This window comes from Bos indicus, chromosome 18 (genome assembly GCF_029378745.1).
Source record: "Bos indicus isolate NIAB-ARS_2022 breed Sahiwal x Tharparkar chromosome 18, NIAB-ARS_B.indTharparkar_mat_pri_1.0, whole genome shotgun sequence".
In the NCBI taxonomy this organism is placed as follows: domain Eukaryota; kingdom Metazoa; phylum Chordata; class Mammalia; order Artiodactyla; family Bovidae; genus Bos; species Bos indicus.
Genome location: NC_091777.1, coordinates 41,842,204 through 41,853,627, shown reverse-complemented (window position 1 = coordinate 41,853,627; position 11,424 = coordinate 41,842,204). Strand labels below are relative to the sequence as shown.

Genomic DNA, 11,424 nt, shown 5'->3' with positions numbered 1-11,424 from the left:
ACCAAAATACGGTTGACCTTTGAACAACACAGGATTGAACTGTGTGGGTTCATATATATGTGGATTTTTTTTCCCAATAAATTCTAGAGCAGTGCTACATGATCCATGGCTGGTTGAATCCATGTATATGGAACTTTGGTATGGAGGACCAACTATAAAGCTATATACAGATTTTTTATTGTGTAGAGGGTTGGTGCTCTAACCCCCACACTGTTCAAGGGTGAACTGTACTTAGGAATAAAATTGCCAAAGTGGCAAAAGACTTGTATGCTGAAAACAGCAAAACATTTCTGTGGGAAACTGAAGAAGACATAAATGAGTAGAAAGATATCTTATGTTCATGAATTAGAATATTTAATACTATTACTACTACTAAGTCACTTCAGTCGTGTCCGACTCTGTGCGACCCCACAGACGGCAGCCCACCAGGCTCCACTGTCCCTGGGATTCTCCAGGTAAGAACACTGGAGTGGGTTGCCATTTCCTTCTTCATTGCATGAAAGTGAAAAGTGAAAGTGAAGTTGCTCAGTTGTGTCCGACTCTTTGCAACCCCATGGACTGCAGCCTACCAGGCTCCTCTGTCCATGGGATTTTCCAGGCAAGATTACTGGAGTGGGTTGCCATTGCCTTCTCCGTTAATATCCGTTAATATCATTAAATCATTATTGTTGCTTTTTAAATTTTTATTTATTATTATTAAATTATTATAATAATTATTACCATTAATAATACCACTCCAAAATATCTAGAGAGTCCATGTAATCCCCTTTAAAATCCCAATGATGCTTTTGCAGTAGAAACACTCATCTTATAGTTTCAAGGGACTCCAAATAGCCAAAACAATCTTGAAAAAGTAAAACAGAACTCACACTTCCTGATTACAAGACTCTGATGCTGGGAGGGATTGAGGGCCGGAGGAGAAGAGGACGACAGAGGATGAGATGGCTGGATGGCATCACTGACTCGATGGATGTGAGTTTGAGTGAACTTCGGGAGTTGGTGATGGACAGGGAGGCCTGGCATGCTACGATTCATGGGGTTGCAAAGAGTCGGACATGACTGAGCGACTGAACTGAACTGAACTGAGTGTATTAATATACCTAATATATTAGATATTAGATACCTAATATATCTAAGTATATTAGATTACACCTAGGCATAATCTAATATTTGCTGTCTTTTGATCTAGCAAGTAAATTTGTTGATGGCATCTATTACATACCATTATATTATTGTATATGTATAAATATATATACACATGTACATACATGTAGACATGTACATACATTTAGACACATTTATGTATCTACAGTGTGAGAAAGATAACAGCTTAAGATATATATGTATACGTCTGTGTATATACATATATAATGAGAATGATGAAAATACTAAGAAAGAATAAGAACACAATAGGAAATGCTATTTGTAGTGGTCTTTTTACATTTAAAAAAAGTATTAATGGAACACACTTCAGTATTGTAGTGCTCTATGATTGCTTAGATTCTGATAAAACAATTCAAATAGTTCATTTTCTCATGAAGCTTATCATTTTGTGAAAGATAGACATTAAATATATTTAAATATAGATGTGAGAAGTGTTATGAAATAAAAGAAGTGAAAGCTTTTATAGGGAAACAATATTTTAGCTGAGACCTATAGGATAAACAGAAATTAGCCAAACAAAGCAGTGAAGAGAGGGATATAAAAATGCAAGAGCTCAGAACTTTTAAAGAACTAAACACACAAGCAAAAATACCAGTGAGATCTCAAAATAATATACTTTTCATTTTAAAAGTTGGAGAACTGAAGCTCTGTAATACTAAGTCATTTGTCTAAGATCACATTTTAAATGATGGAGGTGATATGGGATCCTAAGTTGTCTTTGTTTTTTTGAGGAGATATATTTGTTTTAAATTAAAATATTCATTTAGGAAAAAAAAAACAAAATTTAATATAAAGGTGCAGTAATCAATGCAGTATGGTACTGACATAAAGACAGACATACTGACTAATGGAATGGTATAGAGAACCCAGAAATGAGCCCCATGTATAAGGTCAAGTGATTTGTAACAAGGGTACAAAGATCCCTCAGTAGGAACAAGGAAAGTCTTTTCAACAAATGGTGCTGGAAAAAATGGATATCAACACGTCAAAAAATGGAAAAAAAACATTGAAATAAAAATGACTGAAAATAAATCAAAGACCTAATCAAAACAGCCAAAATTATACAACTTGTGGGGAAATGATATTACACATGGCAATGATTTCTTAGATATGACATCAAATATGTGAGCAAAAAAAAAAAAGAAAAAAAATAGTTTATTTGGACTTCATCAAACTTAAAAACACTTTTATGCGTCAAAGAACATTATTTAGTGATTCTTCCACAAAATTGGAGAAAATAGTTATAAACCATACATCTGATAAGAGTAATGTTAAGAATATATTAATATAAAGAACTCCTACAATAGTGTCAATGAAAACAAACAACTTGATTTAAAAATGGGTAAAGGACTTGAATATTTTTCCAAAGAAGGTACACAAATGGCCAATAAACACATGAAAAGATGATCAATAGCATGAATTATTATTAAAAGCAAATCAAAACCACAGTGAAATGCCACCTCACATTCATCAGAACACAGTAAATAATAAGATGGCAAGGATGTGAAAAAATTGGAACCCTTCTGCATTGTGATTGGGATGCAAAAGTGTAGCTGCAGTGGAAAACAGTTTGGCATTTCCTCAAAAAGTTAAACGCAGAATTACTATATGATCCAAAAATTCCACTTCTATGTATATATCCAAAAGAACTAAAAGAAAGGGGGACTCAAGTTTCATAGCAACATTATTCATAATAACCAAAATATGGAAACAACTCAAATGTTCATCAACAGAATGATGAATTTTAAAAATGTGTGTGTGTGCTAAGTTTCTTCAGTCATGTCTGATTCTTTGCTACCCCATGGTCTATAGAACCACCAGGATCCTCTGTATATGGGATTCTCCAGGCAAGAATACTGAAGTGGGTTGCCATTTCCTCCTCCAGGGGATCTTCCCAACCCAGGGACTGAACCCAGGGATCGAACCCACACCTCTTATGTCTCCTGCAATGGCAGGTGGATTCTTTACCACTAGTGCCACCTGGGAAAACCCTCCACAGTCTATATATATAAAGGAATATTTTTTAATATTATTTTATTTTAAACTTTACAATACTGTATTGGTTTTGCCATATATCAAAATGAATCCGCCACAGGTATACATGTGTTCCCCATCCTGAACCCTCCTCCCTCCTCCCTCCCCATACCATCCCTCTGGGTCGTCCCAGTGCACCAGCCCCAAGCATCCAGTATCGTGCATCGAACCTGGACTGGCGACTCGTTTCATATATGATATTATACGTATTTCAATGCCATTCTCCCAAATCATCCCACCCTCTCCCTCTCCCACAGAGTCCAAAAGACTGTTCTCAGTGTTTAAAAGGAATCTGCAGAAGGTGACTGCAGCCATGAAATTAAAAGATGCTTGCTCCTTGGAAGAAAAGCCATGATCAACCTAGACAGTATATTAAAAAGCAGAGACATCACTTTGCCAACAAAGGACTGTACAGCCAAAGTGAGGGTTTTTCTGTAGTCATGTATGGTTTTGAGAGCTGGACCATAACGAAGACTGAGCACTGAAGAATTGATACTTAGAACTGTAGCCTTGGAGAAGACTCTTCAGAGTTCCTTGGACTGCAAGGATATCAAAACAGTCATCCAAAAGGAAATCAACCTTGAATACTCATTGGAAGGACTTAATGCTGAACCTGTAGCTCCAATACTTTGGCCACCGGATGCGAAGAGCTGACTCATTGAAAAAGCCCTTGTTGCTGGGAAAGATTGAAGGCAGGAGGAGAAGGGGATGACAGCAGATGAGATGGTTGGATGGCATCACCAACTCAATGAACATGAGTTTGAGCAAACTCCAGGTGGTGGTGAAGGACAGGAAAGCCTGGTGTGCTGCAGTCCATGGGGTCACAAAGGATCGGACATAACTTAGCGACTGAACAAGAACAGCAACAAAAAAAGGAATGAAATTCTGATATATGTTACAACATGTGAATCTTAAATATATTATACTTTGTAAAATAAGCCCTACTCAGACAGGAGTACTGAATAACCTCATTTTTATGACATACTTATAATAGGTAAATGCATAGAAACCAGGAATAAAATAATGGTTACTGGGGGCTAGGAATAGGGGGAAATGGGGTGTTATTATTTAGTGTGCACAGAATTTCTTTAGGGTAATGAAAATTAATGGAAATGTGTAGTAGTAATGGTTATACAACATTGTGAATGTACTCAATACCCCTAAATTGTACACTTAGACAAGGTTTTAAAAAATGCTTTGTTGTGCATTTTATCACAAGAAAAATAATATACACACATGCATACATACATATGAGTGTGTGCATGAATTTTTCAAAAACTTAGGAAACAAAAAAAAATGGTGGGCATACATCCAAACCTACCAATAAATTACATTAAATATAAATGTTTTAAAGACACCAATTAGAAGACAGAGATTGTCAAAATGAATTTTGAAAAGACCCAACTATATGGTAGCAACAACAACAACAAAAGACTGTAAATGTCTTTTCATTGAAGGATAGATTAAAGTAAAAGAATAGAAAATAATAAATCATGGAACACTAATCAAAATAAATCTGGAATGCTTATATTAATATCATATAAAGCAAAAAATAATAACAGCAAGAAAATATTAAAAATAATAAAGGGACAATAAATATGGTAGAAAGGTCTGTTACAATTTTAAATTTGTATGTGCCTAACTACATAGCTTCAAAATACATGAAGCAAAAAAATGATGAAACTGAAAAGAGGAATTAGATTAATTCACAATTATAGTTGAATGCTTCAACATATCTGTTCCAGTTAAAGAAACAACAAATAGAAAATCATCAAAGAAACAGAAGAACTGAACGCCATCAACCAACTGGATCTAATTAACATTTATAGAACACTTACCACAATAACAGCAGATCTCATATTCTTTGCAAGTTTACATGAAACAATCACCAACATAAATCATACACTGGGTCAAAAATTTTTTAATTGAAATCATGCAAAGTATGTTCTCTGACCATACTATCTCAATTACTTTTGGCCTAAACATCATGCTCAGCTTTCAACAAAAATTTATAATCATTCTGAAAAAGGAAAAAATAAAAAAACAGTCTAAAGAGGCAAAACAAGCAGCAAAACCAGATTCAGATTTGGCAGAAATTTTGGATTTATCAGACTGAGAATTTAAAGTAACTATGATTAATATGCCATAGACTCCAATGGGAAAAAGTGGACAACATGAAATAACTGATGGATAATGTGAACACAGAGATAGAAATTATGAAAAAAATCAAAAGAAAATCCTAGGAAACCAAAAACAGGCTAACAAATTGAAAACACTTTTGATGGGCTCACCATTAGACTAAACATAGCCAAGGAAAGAACAATAAGTTTAAAGATATACTACTAGAAACTTCCATAAGTGAAATGCAAAAAGAAAAACAAAAAATATGAAATGAACTGTGATACAATTATAAAAAATAACATAAATGTAATCAGGATACCAGGAGAAAAATATTGAAGTAATAATGGCTGAGGATTTTCCAAAATTAATGACATACACCAAATTGCAGATCCAGGAACCTCAAATAACATCAAGTAGGACAAATATCAAAACTACACCAAGGAATATATTCAAACTACAGAAAATCAATGACGAAGAGAAAACATGAAAGAAGCTTATCCACAGAGGAACACATATAACAATTACATCAGACTTCTTTTCAGAAATGATGCAAGCAAGAGGAGTATGAAGTTAAATATTTAGAATTGAAAGAAAACAGCCACCAACTCAGGGTCTGTATCCAAAGTAATTATCTTTCAAAAGCAACAGAGAGATACTTTCTCTGACAAACACAAATTGAGGGAAATTGTCACCAGAAGACCTGCCTTGCAAGAAATGTTAAAAAAAAAAAAATGTTCTTCAGAGAGAAGAAAAATGATATAGTTAAGAAAACATAGATTTACATTAAGAAAGGAAGAAATAAATGAAGATAAAGAGATAAAGTAAAATGTTATTTTTTAAATTCTTCCTTGGTCTAGTAGATAATACCTTGTTCAAACCAATAACAACAATGAATGAGTAGAGTTTGGATAAGGGAAATGAAAGACAGTAATATTATAAGGAATGGGAGGGAGGAATTGGGAATACTGTGTCATAAGAAACTTGCACTGCCAGTGAAGCATTATAGTGTTATTTAAAAGTGGCCTTGGATTAGTTGTAAAATATACTGCAAACTCTAGAGCAACCATTTTGAAACATTTTAAAAGAAGCTATAATTGATAAGTTAAAAGAGGAAAAAATAGAATTATATAAAATGGTCCATGAACACCAGAGAATGCAGAACAAAAGAGTGGAAGACAAGGGGAAAAAGTATAACGACAACGAATTTTTTTTAAAGTTACAAGTATCATAATCCAGTTGTATAAACTATCACTTTATATGTGAATGTTCTAAATACACCAATAAAAAGACAGAGACTATCACAGTGAATAAAAGCAATCGAAGATTCAACTGGAGTGGGTTACCAAACAAACATATAGTGTTTACAAGAAACCCATTTTATATAAAGGCACAGATAAATTAAAAGTAAGGGGGTAAATAAAGGTATACCATACTAACACTGATCAAAAAACTCGGAGTAGCTGTATTAATTTCAAACAAATATGACTTTAGAGTAAGGAATATTATCAGAAATAAACAGAGACAATACATAATGATAAGGGGTCAGTTCTCCAGGAAGACAAAACCATCCTTAATGTTCATATGCCTAACAACAGAGCATCAAAACATGTGAGACAGAAATCTAACAGAACTTCAAAGAAAAATAGACAAATTCATTATTATAGTTGGAAACTTTGACATTCCTGTACCAGTAACTGACAGATTCAGTGGGCACAAAATCAGTAAGGATATAGTTGAATATATAGCATCATAAATCAACTGGATCTAATTGACTTTTATAGACTGCTTCATTCAATAAAGTAGAATACACATTGTTCTCAAGCCCACATGAATGTTCACCATGATAAAACACATTCTAAGTTATAAACAAATTTGAAGGAATATATGTTATGCAGAGGATGCTCTCAGACCACAACGGAATAAACTAGAAATCTGTAGCGGAAAGAGACCTGGAAAATCCCCAAATATTTGATGATTAAATACACTTCTAAATAATACATGGGTTAAAGAAGTCTCAGGAGAAATTTTAAAATAGTTTCAACTAAAACAAAATAAAAATGCAATTTATTAAAATTTGTGAGATGGAGTAAAGCGGTGATTTTATAACATTGAATGCATATATTAGAAAAGAAGAAACAAATAAGATCAACAATCTAAGCTTTCACAATAGGAAACTAGAAAATAAATGGCAAATTAAATTTATAATAAGCAGAAGAAAAGAAATAATAGAACTAATAAAATAAATAAGTGATATAGAAATCAAGAAAGAACAGAGAAAATCAATAAAACCAAAAGCAAATTTTTTTAGAATATCAATAAAATTGAAAACCCCTAGACAGGCTAAGGAGAAAAGATACTGACCCACAGACATTAAAATAATAGTGAAGAGTTATTAATAAAAAAAATTCTATGCTCACAAATTTGATATCTTAAATGAAATGGACCAGTTCCTTAAAGATGTAATCTACAAAAACTCATAGCAGGGGAAAACATTTAAATAAGCCTGTATTCAATAAATAGTTAAATTGAAATTAATAAGCTTCCCAAATAGAAAGCACCAAGTCCACATGGCTTTACAGGTGAATTCTATCACATATTTAAGGAATAAGTCCTACTGATTCTCTAAAACCTGTTCCAGAAACTAGAAGCAGAGGGAACAATGCTATGCTAATGCTAAGTCGCTTCAGTCGTGTCCGACTCTGTGAGACCCCATAGATGGCAGCCCACCAGGCTCCCCGGTCCCTGGGATTCTCCAGGCAAGAATACTGGAGTGGGTAGCCATTTCCTTCTCCAATGCATGAAAGAGAAAAGTGAAAGTACAATACTTAGCTCATTTTGTGAGGCCAGTATTACCTCAAACAGAATCAGAGAAAGACACGACAAGAAGGGTAATGTCTTTACAAGAAAGACTAATGTCTTTCATGAATACAGATGCAAAAATTCTCAACAGTGTATAAAAAAATTTATAACATTACCAAGTGGGATTTATCCCAGGTTTGCAAGGCTGATTCAATATTCAATAACCAATTAATATAATCAGTCATAGTAAAGTGTATAGTCACTCAACCGTGTCTAACTCTTTGTGACCCCATGGACTGTGGCCCACCAGGCTCCTCTGTTCATGGGATTTTCCAGGCAAGAATACTGGAGTGGGTTGCCATTTCCTTCTCCAGGGGATCTTCCTGATCCTGAGATCAAACCTGGGTCTCCCACATTGCAGCCAGATTTTTTATCATCTGAGCCACCAGTTCAGTTCAGTTCAGTTCAGTCGCTCAGTCATGTCCGACTCTTTGCGACCCCATGAATTGCAGCACATCAGGCCTCCCTGCCCATCACCAACTCCCGGAGTCCACCCAACCCACGTCCATTGAGTTGGTGATACCATCCAGCCATCTCGTCCTCTGTCGTCCCCTTCTCCTCCTGCCCCCAATCCCTCCCAGCATCAGGTTCTTTTCCAATGAGTCAACTCTTTGTATGAGGTGGCCAAAGTACTGGAGTTTCAGCTTTAGCATCATTCCTTCCAAAGAACACCCAGGGCTGATCTCCTTTAGAATGGACTGATTGGATCTCCTTGCAGTCCAAGGAACTCTCAAGAGTCTTCTCCAACATCACAGTTCAAAAGCATCAATTCTTCAGTGCTCAGCTTTCTTCACAGTCCCCATAATCAGTTATATCAACAGGCTAAAGAAGAAAATCATATAATCATATTAGTAGATACATAAAAAGCATTCAACAAACTTCAATATCTATTTATGATGAAAACTCACAGAATACTAGAAATAGAGAGGATTCTCTTCAATTTAATGAAGAACATCTACAAAAACCCTATAGCTAACATCATAGTTGGTGGTGAGAAACTAGATACATCCCTGCCATAACTAGGAATAAGGCAAGGCTCCCTCTCATCATTGCCAACACTGTTCTGAAAATCCTAGCTAAATTAATAAGGGAAGAAATTTGCTTTCCTATATACCCCTGAACAGCAAGGAGATCAAACCAGTCAATCCTAAAGGAAATCAACCCTGAGAACTCATGGGAAGGACTGATGCTGAAGCTGAAGCTCCAATACTTTGACCAGCTGCTGCAAAGAGTCACCTCTTTAGAAACAACCAGGATGCTGGGAAAGATTGAGGGCAAGAGAAGAAGTGGGTGACAGAGGATGAGATGGTTGGATGGCATCACTGACTCAATGGACATGAGTTTGAGCAAATTCTGGTAGATAGTGAAAGACAGGGGAGCCAGGTGTGCTGCTGTCCAGGGGTCTCAAAGAGTTGAACACTACTTAGCAACTAAACAATAACAAAAACACCAGCAATGGACATACGGAATTTGAAATTAAAAGCACAACACCATTTACATTAGCACACAAAAAGTGAAATATCGAATATAAATCTAACAAAATGTATATAAGATCTATATGAGGGAAACTACCACATTCTGATGAAAACAATAAATACATAAAAGAAAACCTGAAAAGGGGAAGATAGACCATGCCCATAAATAGGATGATTCAATTTTGTTAAGATAACAATTAATTCCAACTTGATCCACAGATTCAACACATGCTCAAATAAAATCCCAACAAAACAAGTCACCTCGAGTTGGCATAACCAACTCATTTCAAATTTTACATGGAAAGGCAAAAGACTCTTAAGTAGTCAATACTATATTGAAGAAGGAGAATGAAGTCAAAGGACTGACGTACCAAGCTTCAAGTCTTGCTATAAAGGCATGGTCAGCAAAACAATGTGGTGTTTGCAAAAGAATAAACAATGGATGAATCAGTGGAACAGATACAGACCATACATATATAGTCAATGGAGCAGATGTAGATACATACAAATATAGTCAACTGATCTTTCATAAAGGAGCAAAGACAACCACACAAAGGAAAGATAATCTTTTCAACAAAGTATTCTTGAACAACTGGACATTCACATGTAAAAAATTAATCTAGACACTGACCTTATACTTCACAAGAATTATTTCAAAATGAGCCATAGTTCTTTCCCTCCAAATCCCTCCACCAAATCAAGGTGGAGGCTGTGGGCGTGTTCAAGATTCAGCTCCACCTACAACCCATCACCATGGCCCAGGAAGACATTGCTGCTAGAGGTGCAATGGATGTTAGTACTGCTCTGCAAGAAGTGCTGAAGACCGCCCTCATCCATGATGGCCCAGCAAGTGGAATTCCTTAAGCTGCCAAAGCTTCAGACCATCGCCAAGCCCATCTCTGTGTGCTTGCATCCAACTGTGATGAGCCTACGTATGTCAAGTTGGTGGAGGCCCTTTGTGCTGAGAACCAAATCAACTTGACTAATGTTGATGACTGGAGAAGAAAATGTCAACCCACTCCAGTAGTCTGGCTTGGAAAATCCCATGGACAGAGGAGCCTGTCAGGCTACAGTTCATGAGGTCACAAAGAACTGGACACGACTGAGCAACTGAAAAAACACAAAGTTGAGGACAACAAGAAACTAGGGGAGTGGGTAGGCCTCTATAACATTGACAGAGAGGGAAAACCCCATAAAGTGGTTTGTTGCAGTTGTGTGGTGGTTAAGGACTATGGCAAAGAGTGTCAGGCCAAGGGTGCCATCAAGGTGTATTTAAAATGCAAGAAATTATCAAAAATAAAAACTAGACTCTTGTCCCTCAAAAAATAAACAAAAACTCAACAAACTAACAAAAAGGGCTCATAGACCTAAATGTAAAATGCAAAGCTATAAAGCTCCTAGAAGATAACATGGCAGAAAAGTCTAAGTGACCTTGGATTTTCCAATGAACTTTAGTTGTAACAAAAGCATGATCCCAGAAAGAAAATTTGGTGAGTTGGATTGGATTAAAGTTTAAAACTTTTCTGCAAAAGACACTGTTAAGAGAATAAAAAGACAAACCACAGACTGAGAAGAAATATCTGCAAACACACGTCACAAAGACCTTTTATCAAAAATGCATAAAAAATTAAACAATCGAATTCAAAAATAAACAAAAAATCTGAACAAAGACTTGACCAGAGGAAATATACAGATGGAAGGTAAGCATCGGAGATATTCAACATCATGTGTTATTAGTGAATTACAAATTAAAACAATGAGATACTACCCC

At 35.5% G+C, this 11,424-nt stretch overlaps 1 pseudogene; it reads left to right on the top strand.

Annotated features, from left to right (window-relative positions):
* Positions 1-10,406: 10,406 nt before the first annotated feature.
* LOC109571678 (small ribosomal subunit protein eS12-like) lies at positions 10,407-10,982 on the top strand (annotated as a pseudogene).
* Positions 10,983-11,424: the final 442 nt, after the last annotated feature.